Raw genomic sequence first — 12,159 nt, forward strand, 5'->3', positions numbered from 1 at the left:
TGTTAATGGACCCAAACAAGTGCTGATCTTGCCGAATGACGCTTGCTTGATTCCATGGACAAACCCATATTCCTGACATCTGCAGACAACAAGCCCCATACATAAGATAGTCGCCACTTCCTGCCAAAATAGCCAGCGGACGATTACAGCCGTCACCAATATTGGGGACAGATATAGAATAAAATAGACAGGGGTTAGGGATGTACACAGACTTTACCCTGCGGATGTCCTGTGCACTTCTATACATGCTTCTTATACATTCCTGGCACAATGGGCTATAAGGAGGGTATATTGGGACTTCTCATACCTCTAACAGCTCACCTAAAGCAGGTAAAAAGGAAGGGATTACAAAGAGGGGGTTTACATCTACACTGAGTCTATTCAATCTCACAGTCATCTTACATTCCTGTCTGGTGTACAACCACATGAGATACATCACAGGCCAGCGACATGTTGGGGCATGGATCATCGTCTGAGCAATACACATGAAGAAACGTACGGAAAAAAAATGTGACATATACACGCCAGACAAAACATTGGTTGTCTGCAGATTTACAGCGTAATGTAAAGTATACTGGCAGGCCGTAGGTTCAGCACAGGCAATGGTGCTCAAGTCGACAGCCTCAGAGCCCATGCACACTACACGGGGTATAGACAGGTCCATGGTATGAATGGGTCTACGTCCAAAGCTACATATGGCTACATATAATGTAACGTTTCAAGGAGAAAATGTCTCTAACGTATAAAGGGACGGAGTAGGCCTTGTTCTAGATGAGGTCAGTGTGGATCAAAGACCTGGGACTACATCTATCAAAGGGAATGTACTAGAGATGAGTGAATCACTCATATAAACAAAGCGAAGCACTTCGCTCATCAAGCCGCCAGCCTTTCGGCGCTGCTCCGCTCCCTGACGCTCCTCCCAGGATGCTGGGAAAGGCTGGATCCAATCATCGGAAACTTCTCCCAGTTTCCCAGGATTGTATCAAGCTTTTTCCCTGGCACCAAGGGTGGAGCGGCAGGAAGCGGAGTAGCGCTGAAATGTCTGCAGCATGATGAGCGGAGCGCCGTTCTTCTTGTACATTGGCCTGCTCTATGCTCTGGAGGCGGGCCCAGCTTGCCAAACGTAATGAGTTCCCCTACCCTCTGTAATGGGCCTCTATTGGGATCGAGCCTAGTAGAGTCACAGGGGGGAGGTGATATTTTTACACCTCCAGAGCATAAAGTAGACCAGTGCACAAGAAGAAAACTGTGCCTCTATAACTATAGTGATCACGTGTACAATATGGTGTGTGATTATCCTGAGATGACCAGAATAGCATACGGCTTCCGCTGTCCTTACATTTAAGGGCACAATAAGGCCAAGGAAGTTATTAAAGTACAAAAGAAACAGGATGTAATGTTAAGGGACAGGCGGAAACATATACTTTATTTAATAGAAGGTTCTTCTATAGGAAAGAACATTTCGTGACACATAAATACATACAGTTTCCTAATTTCCCAATTCTGGGAAAAGATCTTACTAACGGCTATGTGATAGACAAGCTGTATAGAGAACATCAGAGCGAGACCACCTGGCCATTGCTGATCTGAACATTGTTGAGTTCGACGCTAAGCAATGTTATGTCCCATAGACAGTGAACAGAACATTGGCCAAGCATGTACGCTGCTGATCCATTCACTCAGAGGACAACAGACTTCTATTCTGATGATTGGTGGGGTCTCAGCAGTCAGACCACCACAGATCAGCCTGTTATCCTGTGGAAACTTTTCAAATCTCAGGATAGCACCTTGAGGCCCCGTTCACACAGAGCAAGAGGGGCGGAACGCCGTTAGCCTCCGTGTCATAATGACACTCTATGGGAGGCGCGCGCTGCATTTCTCGGTGCTGAAGAATGAACATGTTCATTCTTCATCGCTGAGAGATGCTGAGTGATGCAGCGCGGCTTCCATAGAGTGTCATTATGACACGGAGGCTAACGGCGTTCCGCCCCTCTTGCTCTGTGTGAACAGGGCCTTAAGCCAACCCAAGTTTTTTGGTTCTATATATTAACAAGGGGGTCATGACCTCTGATGCACAGAGGGCCAAAATAAATGGCCCAAGGTGGTCTTGAGATTGTGATTTCTGTGGGATCTTCTGATGATGAGCCCCCACAGAAATAAGAAATGTACATAATTCTATTGTTCCACCAGGGATGACACATACCCTTACGAGCGACATACAGCTGATGGAAGTCTGCCACTAGGGAATGGAAACATTCACTGTCTACAACCAGAGGTGAGAGAAACCTTCCTCTCAGCCAAACCCAGAGCTAAAGGTTCGGACATTGACTGGTTTAGCCTGGACAAATTAGCTCAGTTTTCTAACCCTGAATACAAGAAAGTGGAGCTGAGACACCACCACACTGCAAATGAAAGGACTAAACAACTTCCCGTAAGGGTAAATTCAAGCAAAAAACACACTGACACCAGGAAAGTGTGTGATAACACTATATGAGTGAGGTAATCATCTTGGGTGATAGCTGTATTTAAGAGTTTCTAGTACCGGAATAGCTCTTTAAGCTGCATACGGTTTACAACCAGAAGCTGAAAACCATGTGGACATCCTATAGACACATGATCAAGGATACGATTAAGGCTGGACGACCGCAAATGTGAACAACAGTCATTCACAACTAGTAGAGAAGTCCAGGATAGACACTTAGGAACAGGGAGAGGCAGAAATTAGTCAAAATATATAGGGGGCCTCTCCTCTGCAAGCCCCCTGGGCCAATATGACGAGGGTGTTCCTTGGGACCCTGTTACTAAGAACAACAATTGCAGTTTCAATGAAGTCAGAGGGGCGGGGCATGTGTCAGCTGCAATAGGGAATTCATACAGAGTTATTACTAAATGCCCAACAACCAAAATTAGATCTGAAACTTTTTCTTCATAAAGACTTTTTAAACACCGCAGGTCTCAATGTCTTTTCTCCTGCCGTCATTCCTTGCTACATCTTAAGTCTCTTGCTGCTCGACCCAAAAGTATGTGAAGGGAAATTATTGCAAACAATGGTAACCAAGATACATTGTATGCAAAGCAAATCTGTACATAGAGATGCCCCGAGCAGAATTCTAGGTGCCTCAACTCTGCAGAGAGCTTTACTGACGGGGCGTCCGCAGTCTGGGAGACGGCCGTGTGAAATACTTGCATAAAGTTAGTCAAGAAGTCATTATCTGGCACACAGATGTGCAAGCGACCTTACACAGTCTTTTGTGGGTTTCTAAGTAATTCACTCTGAAGCTATATAGAGATAGGGAAGTTGATCTTCTAAGGTTTAAGCAGGCACCAGCTTAGAAGTGTCTGCTGACCGCTCTCAGCATTGGGGCGTGTATTATACTTGACTACTTCACGCCAATGTGCCATTCTGATAAAAAGGAGCGAAATGGCTGCTCGACACCTCCGTCCCAACTTATATCAAGGCTAAAGACACCTGAAAACATCTAACCTCTAAGGTCCCTATTACTCTAATAACACAGTGTGGACGTGCAGTCGACACACTATTGGTACTGGCGATGCCAGGAAATGTGGCATTACCCCATCCACTTGAATCATCGCAACACCTTAACAGGGGCTGAATAATCCCTTTAAGGAGTAATGGAATTATACTAGTACTGCAGCACCTTCATTCTTCTAATCAGTGGGGGTCTGAGAGATCACCCCCATCCCCACAATCATATAGCAGGCAATCACTTATTACCATTATAGACACACACTATGGTGATATCCATGTTTTCCCAGACTCCCTAGGGCTGCACCTAACTTCTTTAGCCACCAGTAATCAAATGCCGACTGATCAGAATTGAACATGCTCAAATTGCGCTCATCTCTAATGCACACCACATAGCTCTTGGCCCCTAATGCTATATCTGTAACAAGGTACCTTAACTATTATGTCATTTATAGCAGTGGGGACCTTGGGGCCATTTCAGGCTTCATAGCCACAAACCCTGCAACTCCAATAGTTACACCCGTGAGCCCGCTCAACCCATAGGCTCTAAACACAGCAACAGGGGATGTCTTCAGGGTCCTTTTATATGGCTCAATATTAGGCAGTGGAAGGAGGCAAGCGGGTTCCGATCAGCAAGGTAGACGCTCGTGTGTAGTGCCTTCAGAGGGTCACAGTATCGTTCATGTGGCCATTTAACTATATTGCTATCGGCTACAAATCCAGTTTACTCAGGGAGATATGTGGCTGATAGCGATAGAGATTAAAGTGTCACTGTCATTTTAAAATAAAAATGACATGTCACAGAGACACATCAAAAGTTTTGACCAGTCCAGGTCTGAGTTTTCAGATGGGTGAACGAGCGGGGAAAGGACCGTGCTGCAGAGTGTAACAAAAAAAAGAGTCAGGCTCCATAGACTTCCACTATGACTGAAGAGCAGGAGTGGCCGCACTGCAGGAGTCTTCTCCCGAGGATCAGGCATATTCCCTCTACTTTACATGGGACGATTATCGGCCAAAGGAGCATTTCTAGCATCACTCCTAGCCGATAATCAGCCCATATAAAAGGTGTTTTAGTCTATGCTTATTTAGGTCAATGATGTAAAAACACATTCTTGGAATTGGGGAACTACCCGATGACAGGCTTACAGGAACCGGCCCACTAGCACAACCCTATTGTCCTTCTTTGAATCCCATGCCAACACTACGTACAACTTGGCACTACCAACGTTGTCCATTACATCGTGAAAAAAAGTGTTCACCTATAAGAATACACAGAAGAAGCAGACTAAACGAAGAACCTCAAAAAGTAGTCAGGCAGGACTGTTGTATTTGGGAGGAGGAGGAGGGATAGAAGTCTAATGGCCCTATTCCACGGGTCGTTTTAGAGGAGCAAACGAGCGCTATTAGCGCTCGTTTGCTCCTCGTTCGCCGCTCGCTGCCGCCGCTATTCAACGCGGCTGCAGCGAGCGGGTGAGTGCGGGAGGGGCGGCGGGGAGCTGCGGGGGGGCTGCCCGGGGGATCGCTGATCGTCCGGGCAGCCCATAGGATATAGCAGCGTCTGCTGCCGATGCTCCTATTCAACGGAGCGACGGCAGCAGATCGCTGCTATATCAGTCGCTTGTTTTTCAACATGTTGAAAAACAAGCGACTGCAACGATCAGCCGACATGAACGATGTCGGCTGATCGTTGCACTCTATTCCACGGAACGATTATCGTCCGTAGCGGTCGATATCGTCCGAAAACGAACGATAATCGTTCCGTGGAATAGGGCCATAAGTAAATTACATCCTGAAAGTGCCCAGACTGGATAGAAGAGCAGGCAGCAAATCACAATGTGACAGAGGCTGAAGCGAACTGAGCTAAAGGCAAGGGTTAGCGAGCAGGACAGGGATCAATAAAGGTGGCACCACATGTTCCATCTGACTACATTACACTCTGCGATTGCATGAGATCCAGGGCCGCTCTATGAAGTCACCGCACTGTAAAAACAGAAAGGATTCCAGCCGACTCTTCTTCCATCCAGAAGACTTGAACATGTTTATACACAGGGTTAGATCTTGGCACAAAACCGCTGCGCTTGAAAAATAACATTTGGACGCGGCAGATTCTTGGGAGTTGTGTAACTTTCACTGAATAAAAGTACAGTGGGGACAGGGTAGGGGGAGAAGGGGCTTTCTATGCAATCTACACATTAAACAAACCAAAAGATACAAGAAACCAAAAACATCTGTACAATATTATTAAAAAAAAAAAAAAAAAATCTAAAAGGCAGAAACATAAATCCTTTGAGCTGTTCTGGCTTCTATGTACGTGGTCACCCAGCTTTCCCAGAATGAACTGTAAGGCCGGATTCACATGGGAATTTTTGTTCCCTATACTATTATAGTCTGCTTTATAATATAAAAGCGCAAAAAAAAAAAAAATAATTATCTTATGACGTGTGGGGATACAAGGAAAAGCAACAAAGAAACAGCCTTGCAGAGAGGACTACTCAAGAAACTATTTACAACACAAGTCCATGACAAGACGTCTTTCTTCGTGCGCTGGTGCGGAGCGCAGCGTTTACGATGATTTAAATAGAAGAGTCAGGAATGCAAAGCAAATCTGAACATTAAAGAGTCAACAGTGAGAACAAACAGTGTCACAAAAAGAGGGGGTCAGTACCTCAGGACCCGGTGTACCCCAACACCACCCAGCTTCTTATGGTCACAGTACACACCTGTAAAACCATTTATACACTGTACCCAAAAACCACAACATCGCACAACCTTACAGTCACATTATACACCTGCACAGGAGTCTACACACACCATTATATGTATCAGCATACACAACCCCGATCCAACAAGCTATAAGGTTCTGCGGGGTCATAACCCCCAAACATCACACCTCCTCCATAGCCCAAACAGATGTACAGCAGCTACGCACACCGCTCTGTCCCTGTACCCCTAAATCACACTGACCACCATACTCATGACCACATCGCCATTCTAGCACCCAAAACACGCTGCCCACCCCAGTACCCCTAACATTGCCCCCCAGCATGCCCCTTCCTCCAGTACCAGTAACCACACTGTCCCCTAGTGCCCCTCAGCACTCATTCCTCCAGGGGTCCCTTACCTCACTGCCTCCTAGTATCTTCTGCAGCACACTGCCCCCAAGTAAACTGACCCTACTACACCCTGCAGCACACTGCCCCCAAACACCACCCCAGTACCCCCTTAGCACACTACCCCCACAGCAAACTGCACCCTAGCATGCCCTCAGCACTGCCCATCAGAACCTTCTCAATACCCCAAAATACACTGCCCCCCTAGTACCCCCCGCAGCACACTGCCCCCCCAAGTATCAACCAGTACCCCCCTAAGCACACTGCCCCCAACTACTCCCTCAACACACTGCCCACCTATTCCCCCCCTCCTCAGCACACTGCCCCCTAGCATGCCCTCAAAACCCCCTTAGCACACTGCCCCCCTAAGTATACTGCCCCCTTAGCTCAATGCCCCTCTCTCTTTTAACTACCTCCTAGCCCCTCAAAAAACATTGCCCTTAGTTCTCCCTCAGCACATTACCCCTAGTTGCCCCCTAGCACCCCCCTCAGCACGCTGCCCCCTAGTTGCCCCCTCAGCACACTGCCCCCTGGTTGCCCCCTAGTAGCCACCCCAGCACATTACCCCCTAGGTGCCCCCTAGTACCCACCCCAGCACATTACCCCCTAGTTGCCCCCTCAGCACACTGCCCCCTGGTTGCCCCTAGTAGCCACCTCAGCACATTACCGCCTTGTTGCCCCCTAGTACCCACCCCAGCACATTACCCCCTAGCACCCCCATTAGCACGCTGCCCCCCTCAGCACACTGCCCCCTAGTTACCCCTTCAGCGCGCTGCCCCCTAGTTGCCCCCCTCAGCACGCTGCCCCCTAGTTGCCCCCCTCAGCACGCTGCCCCCTAGTTGTCCCCCAGTTCCCCCCTCAGCACACTGCCCCCTAGTTGCCCCCCTCGGCACGCTGCCCCCTAGTTGCCCCCCTTAGCACACTGCCCCCTAGTTGCCCCCCAGTTCCCCCCTCAGCACACTGCCCCCTAGTTGCCCCCCTCAGCACGCTGCCCCCTAGTTGTCCCCCAGTTCCCCCCTCAGCACGCTGCCCCCTAGTTGCCCCCCTCAGCACGCTGCCCCCTAGTTGCCCCCCTCAGCATGCTGCCCCCTAGTTGCCCCCCTCAGCACGCTGCCCCCTAGTTGCCCCCCTCAGCACGCTGCCCCCTAGTTGCCCCCCTCAGCACGCTGCCCCCTAGTTGCCCCCCTCAGCACGCTGCCCCCTAGTTGCCCCCCTCAGCACGCTGCCCCCTAGTTGCCCCCCTCAGCACGCTGCCCCCTAGTTGCCCCCTTCAGCACGCTGCCCCCTAGTTGCCCCCTCAGCACGCTGCCCCTAGTTGCCCCCCAGTTCCCCCCTCAGCACACTGCCCCCTAGTTGCCCCCCTCAGCACGCTGCCCCCTAGTTGCCCCCTCAGCACACTGCCCCCTAGTTGCCCCCTCAGCACACTGCCCCCTAGTTGCCCCCCTCAGCACGCTGCCCCCTAGTTGCCCCCCTCAGCACGCTGCCCCCTAGTTGCCCCCCTCAGCACACTTCCCCCTAGTTGCCCCCCTCAGCACGCTGCCCCCTAGTTGCCCCCCTCAGCACGCTGCCCCCTAGTTGCCCCCCTCAGCACGCTGCCCCCCAGTTCCCCCCTCAGCACACTGCCCCCTAGTTGCCCCCCTCAGCACGCTGCCCCCTAGTTGCCCCCCTTAGCACACTGCCCCCTAGTTGCCCCCCAGTTCCCCCCTCAGCACACTGCCCCCTAGTTGCCCCCCTCAGCACGCTGCCCCCTAGTTGTCCCCCAGTTCCCCCCTCAGCACACTGCCCCCTAGTTGCCCCCCTCAGCACGCTGCCCCCTAGTTGCCCCCCTCAGCATGCTGCCCCCTAGTTGCCCCCCTCAGCACGCTGCCCCCTAGTTGCCCCCCTCAGCACGCTGCCCCCTAGTTGCCCCCCTCAGCACGCTGCCCCCTAGTTGCCCCCTTCAGCACGCTGCCCCCTAGTTGCCCCCTCAGCACGCTGCCCCCTCAGCACACTGCCCCCTAGTTGCCCCCCTCAGCACGCTGCCCCCTAGTTGCCCCCTCAGCACACTGCCCCCTAGTTGCCCCCCTCAGCACACTGCCCCCTAGTTGCCCCCTCAGCACGCTGCCCCCTAGTTGCCCCCCTCAGCACGCTGCCCCCTAGTTGCCCCCCTCAGCACGCTGCCCCCTAGTTGCCCCCCTCAGCACGCTGCCCCCTAGTTGCCCCCCTCAGCACACTTCCCCCTAGTTGCCCCCCTCAGCACGCTGCCCCCTAGTTGCCCCCCTCAGCACACTTCCCCCTAGTTGCCCCCCTCAGCACGCTGCCCCCTAGTTGCCCCCCTCAGCACACTGCCCCTTCGCTCCGCTCACAACAAGCCTGAACTAGATACAAACAACTGAAACTGTTCTCCAGGACTTCTCTAAACTCCCAGCGCAGAACTCCGGGAGCTGCACTTCCCCGGCCCCGGGAGAGCCCGCACCTCCCGCTGTCACTTTACCTCTCTGGGATCGGGGCTCGGCGGACGCTCAGCACATATCCAGGCGGGGGACAGCAGCAGAAGAGCGGACAGGAGAGTTCCCGGCAGCCGTCACTCCCGAGCCTCACAGTCCCTGGCGCTCGGAGCCGCGCATAGCGGTGAACACTGGAGGGGGGGCTTGGACGCTTCCATTAGTAAACATCACTAGAGGACGGGGAGGTTCAAAACGTAACAACTCAGGAGTTAATCCGCCACCCAACCCCCTTCTGAGTACCTCCCCCCGTGTTGCTGCTTAATGGCTCCTCCCGCCATCGTCATTAGATCCGACCCCCTGCCAACTAGGAGTTGCCACGCCCCGGCCCCCTGATAGGCTGAGGTAGCATCGTTGACAAGACTTACTTCTTGACATTAACCACGCCCATATTCTTTGTTCCCGCCTCTGTGCTTCAAACTCCGCCCACATTGAGGAGCAAGAAATCTATTCGGACAGACAGGTCCCCTCACTGATAGCACAAGTTCCCGGAGCTCCAGCTGTTGTGGGCGATGGGATCTGCACTGACAGCCAGTATGGACTGTGTATGATCAGATATAGCAGTGTGCACATATCACTGGGACACATCATTAACCCCTTAAGGTCAAAGCCTATTTTCGTTTTTGCGCTTTTGCTTATTCCATTTTAAGTTTAAAAGTCCATAGCGCTTGCATTTTTTCACCTAGAGACGTATATGAGCGCTTATTTTTTGCGAAACCAATTGTACTTTGCAATGACAGGCATTATTTTTCCATAACATATGCTGCGAAACCGGAAAAAAATCATTTGCGCTGTCAAATTGAAAAAAAACCCAATTTGTTTTGATTTCGGGGAGTTTTGCATTTACGCCGTTCGTCCCATGGTAAAACTGACTTGTTATGCATGTTCCTCAAGTCGTTACGATTACTATGATATATAACATGTATAACTTATATTGTATCGGATGGCCTGTAAAAAATTCAAACCATTGTTAACAAATATACGTTCCTTAAAATCGCTCCATTCCCAGGCTTATAGCGCTTTTATCCTTTGGTCTATGGGGCTGTGTGAGGTGTCAGTTTTTGCGCCATGATGTGTTCTTTCTATCGGTACCTTGATTGCGCATATACGACTTTTTGATGGTTTTTTATTACATTTTTTCTGGATTTGATGCGACCAAAAACGCGCAATTTTGCACTTTGGATTTTTTTTGCGCTGACGCCGTTTACCGTGCGAGATCAGGAATGTGATTAATTAATAGTTCGGGCGATTACGCGCGCGGCGATACTAAATATGTTTATTTATTTATTTATTTATATTTATAAAATGGGAAAAGGGGGGTGATTTGGACTTTTATTAGGGGAGGGGATTTTTTATTAATAAAAACACTTTTTTACTTTTTTTTTTACATGGACTAGAAGCCCCCCTGGGGGACTTGTATATAGACAGCACTGATCTCTCATAGAGATCAATGCTGTGTATATACACAGCAAAGATCCATGAGATCGGTCATAGATTGCTATGGCCTGCTGCAGGCCATAGCAATCTATTGCCGAGCCGGGATCAGAGTCATTCCGATGCTGAGGCCCGGCACGGGCAGAAGAACGGATCTCTTCCCCGCGATCGCATCGCGGGGGGGAGATCCGACCCACTAGACACCAGGGATAGTGTGCATAAAGCACTTCAATGCAGCTGTCAGGTTTGACAGCTGCATTGAAGTGCTTAATTAGCCGGCGCGGCAACGGGACCCGCGCCGGCTAACAGAGGCACTGCCCGGCTGCACGTGTCAGCCGGGATCAGCGCCGTTCAGAGCGGGGTCCCGGCGGGACCCCGCTCTGAACACCCCCCGCGGCGCCATGACGTATCAGATACGTCATGGGTCGCTAAGGGGTTAAAGTGATCACCTCAAATCCAATAAATGATAGCTCTATCTACTGAGCGTACCAGCCTACCTAACTTTTGGGTGACTTAACTACTTTGGGTTATTTACCTGCCTACCTAATAGGGGAACCTCAAGGAAGACTATACAGTGGTACCTTGGTTTAAGAATAACTTCGATTAATAGCATTTTGCAAGAAGAGCTCACAGTTTTTCAAAATTTTAACTTGGATTGGGAGCATTGCTTTGGTTTAAGAGCTCCTTGTTACTGGGTGGGAGGGGGAGTGGAGGAGGGGCATGGTCTGCATAGTGTGGTCTACAACAGTGCTTCTCAATTCCAGTCCTCAGGCCTCACCAACAGGTCATGTTTTGAGGATATCCCATACAAAGAACATCTGTGATAATACCTGGTGCACTGAGTATAATTATATCACCTGTGAAATACTAAGGAAATCATCAAAACATGAGCTGTTGGTGAGGCCTGAGGACTGCAATTGAGAAGCACTGGTCTAAAGCACTGTACTCTGACCCAGGAAGTCTCCCTCACCTTCCAAACCATAGATCCACAGGCTGGAGCTTGCATCAGGGGACAGGACTGTGATTGTAATCTCTTCATAGCTGTAACCCCTCTCTCTATGGACAGAGAGCTGCATTTATGTGCCACATATGTCCTTCTCATTATTTCATACTCCCTGCAGTCTCTGTCCACCCTTGTGTTTCCCATCCTCTCCATTACTGCTATAATGTGCCTGCACTTACACTCAGCTTTACCCACTGCTGCTGCTATAATGTGCCTGCACTCACACTCAGCTATACACACACTGTTGGTGCTATAATGTGCCTGCACTCACACTCAGCTATACACACACTGTTGGTGCTACAATGTGCCTGCACTCACACTCAGCTATACACACTGCTGCTATAATCTGCCTGCACTTACACTCATCTATACACACTGCTGCCAGTGGCGTAGCCACCGTGGTCGCGGGGGTCGCCGGCGCGACCGGGCCCGCCACAAGGGGGGCCCGCGGGGCCCCCCGATCAATCACTCTTGTGACCGCAAGCATTGTTTTGCTTGCGGTCACAAGAGTCTGGCTCCGTCTTTCCCCGACTGCTGCGCGGCTGCCGGGGGTGTCGCGTCTTACCCCCGGCAGCGCGCGCATCCCAGAACTCCCTGCGCGCCTTGGGCCCTGACTTCCGGTTTCCGGCGCGCAGGGAGTTC

General features: G+C 50.8%; 1 protein-coding gene across 2 annotated transcripts in view; it reads right to left on the reverse strand.

The window, feature by feature from the left end:
- RAF1 (Raf-1 proto-oncogene, serine/threonine kinase) overlaps positions 1-9,256 on the reverse strand; it is a 63,310-nt gene extending 54,054 nt beyond the window's left edge. Inside the window, exon 1 of one of the 2 annotated variants that reach the window (XM_069967097.1) lies at positions 9,071-9,256. The gene's annotated coding sequence lies outside the window, so the exon portion shown is untranslated. The remainder of the gene's footprint in view (positions 1-9,070) is intronic. The other variant, XM_069967099.1, reaches the window with a different exon arrangement.
- Between the last annotated feature and the right edge of the window lie 2,903 nt (positions 9,257-12,159).

This window comes from Dendropsophus ebraccatus, chromosome 4 (assembly GCF_027789765.1).
Source record: "Dendropsophus ebraccatus isolate aDenEbr1 chromosome 4, aDenEbr1.pat, whole genome shotgun sequence".
NCBI classification, from domain to species: domain Eukaryota; kingdom Metazoa; phylum Chordata; class Amphibia; order Anura; family Hylidae; genus Dendropsophus; species Dendropsophus ebraccatus.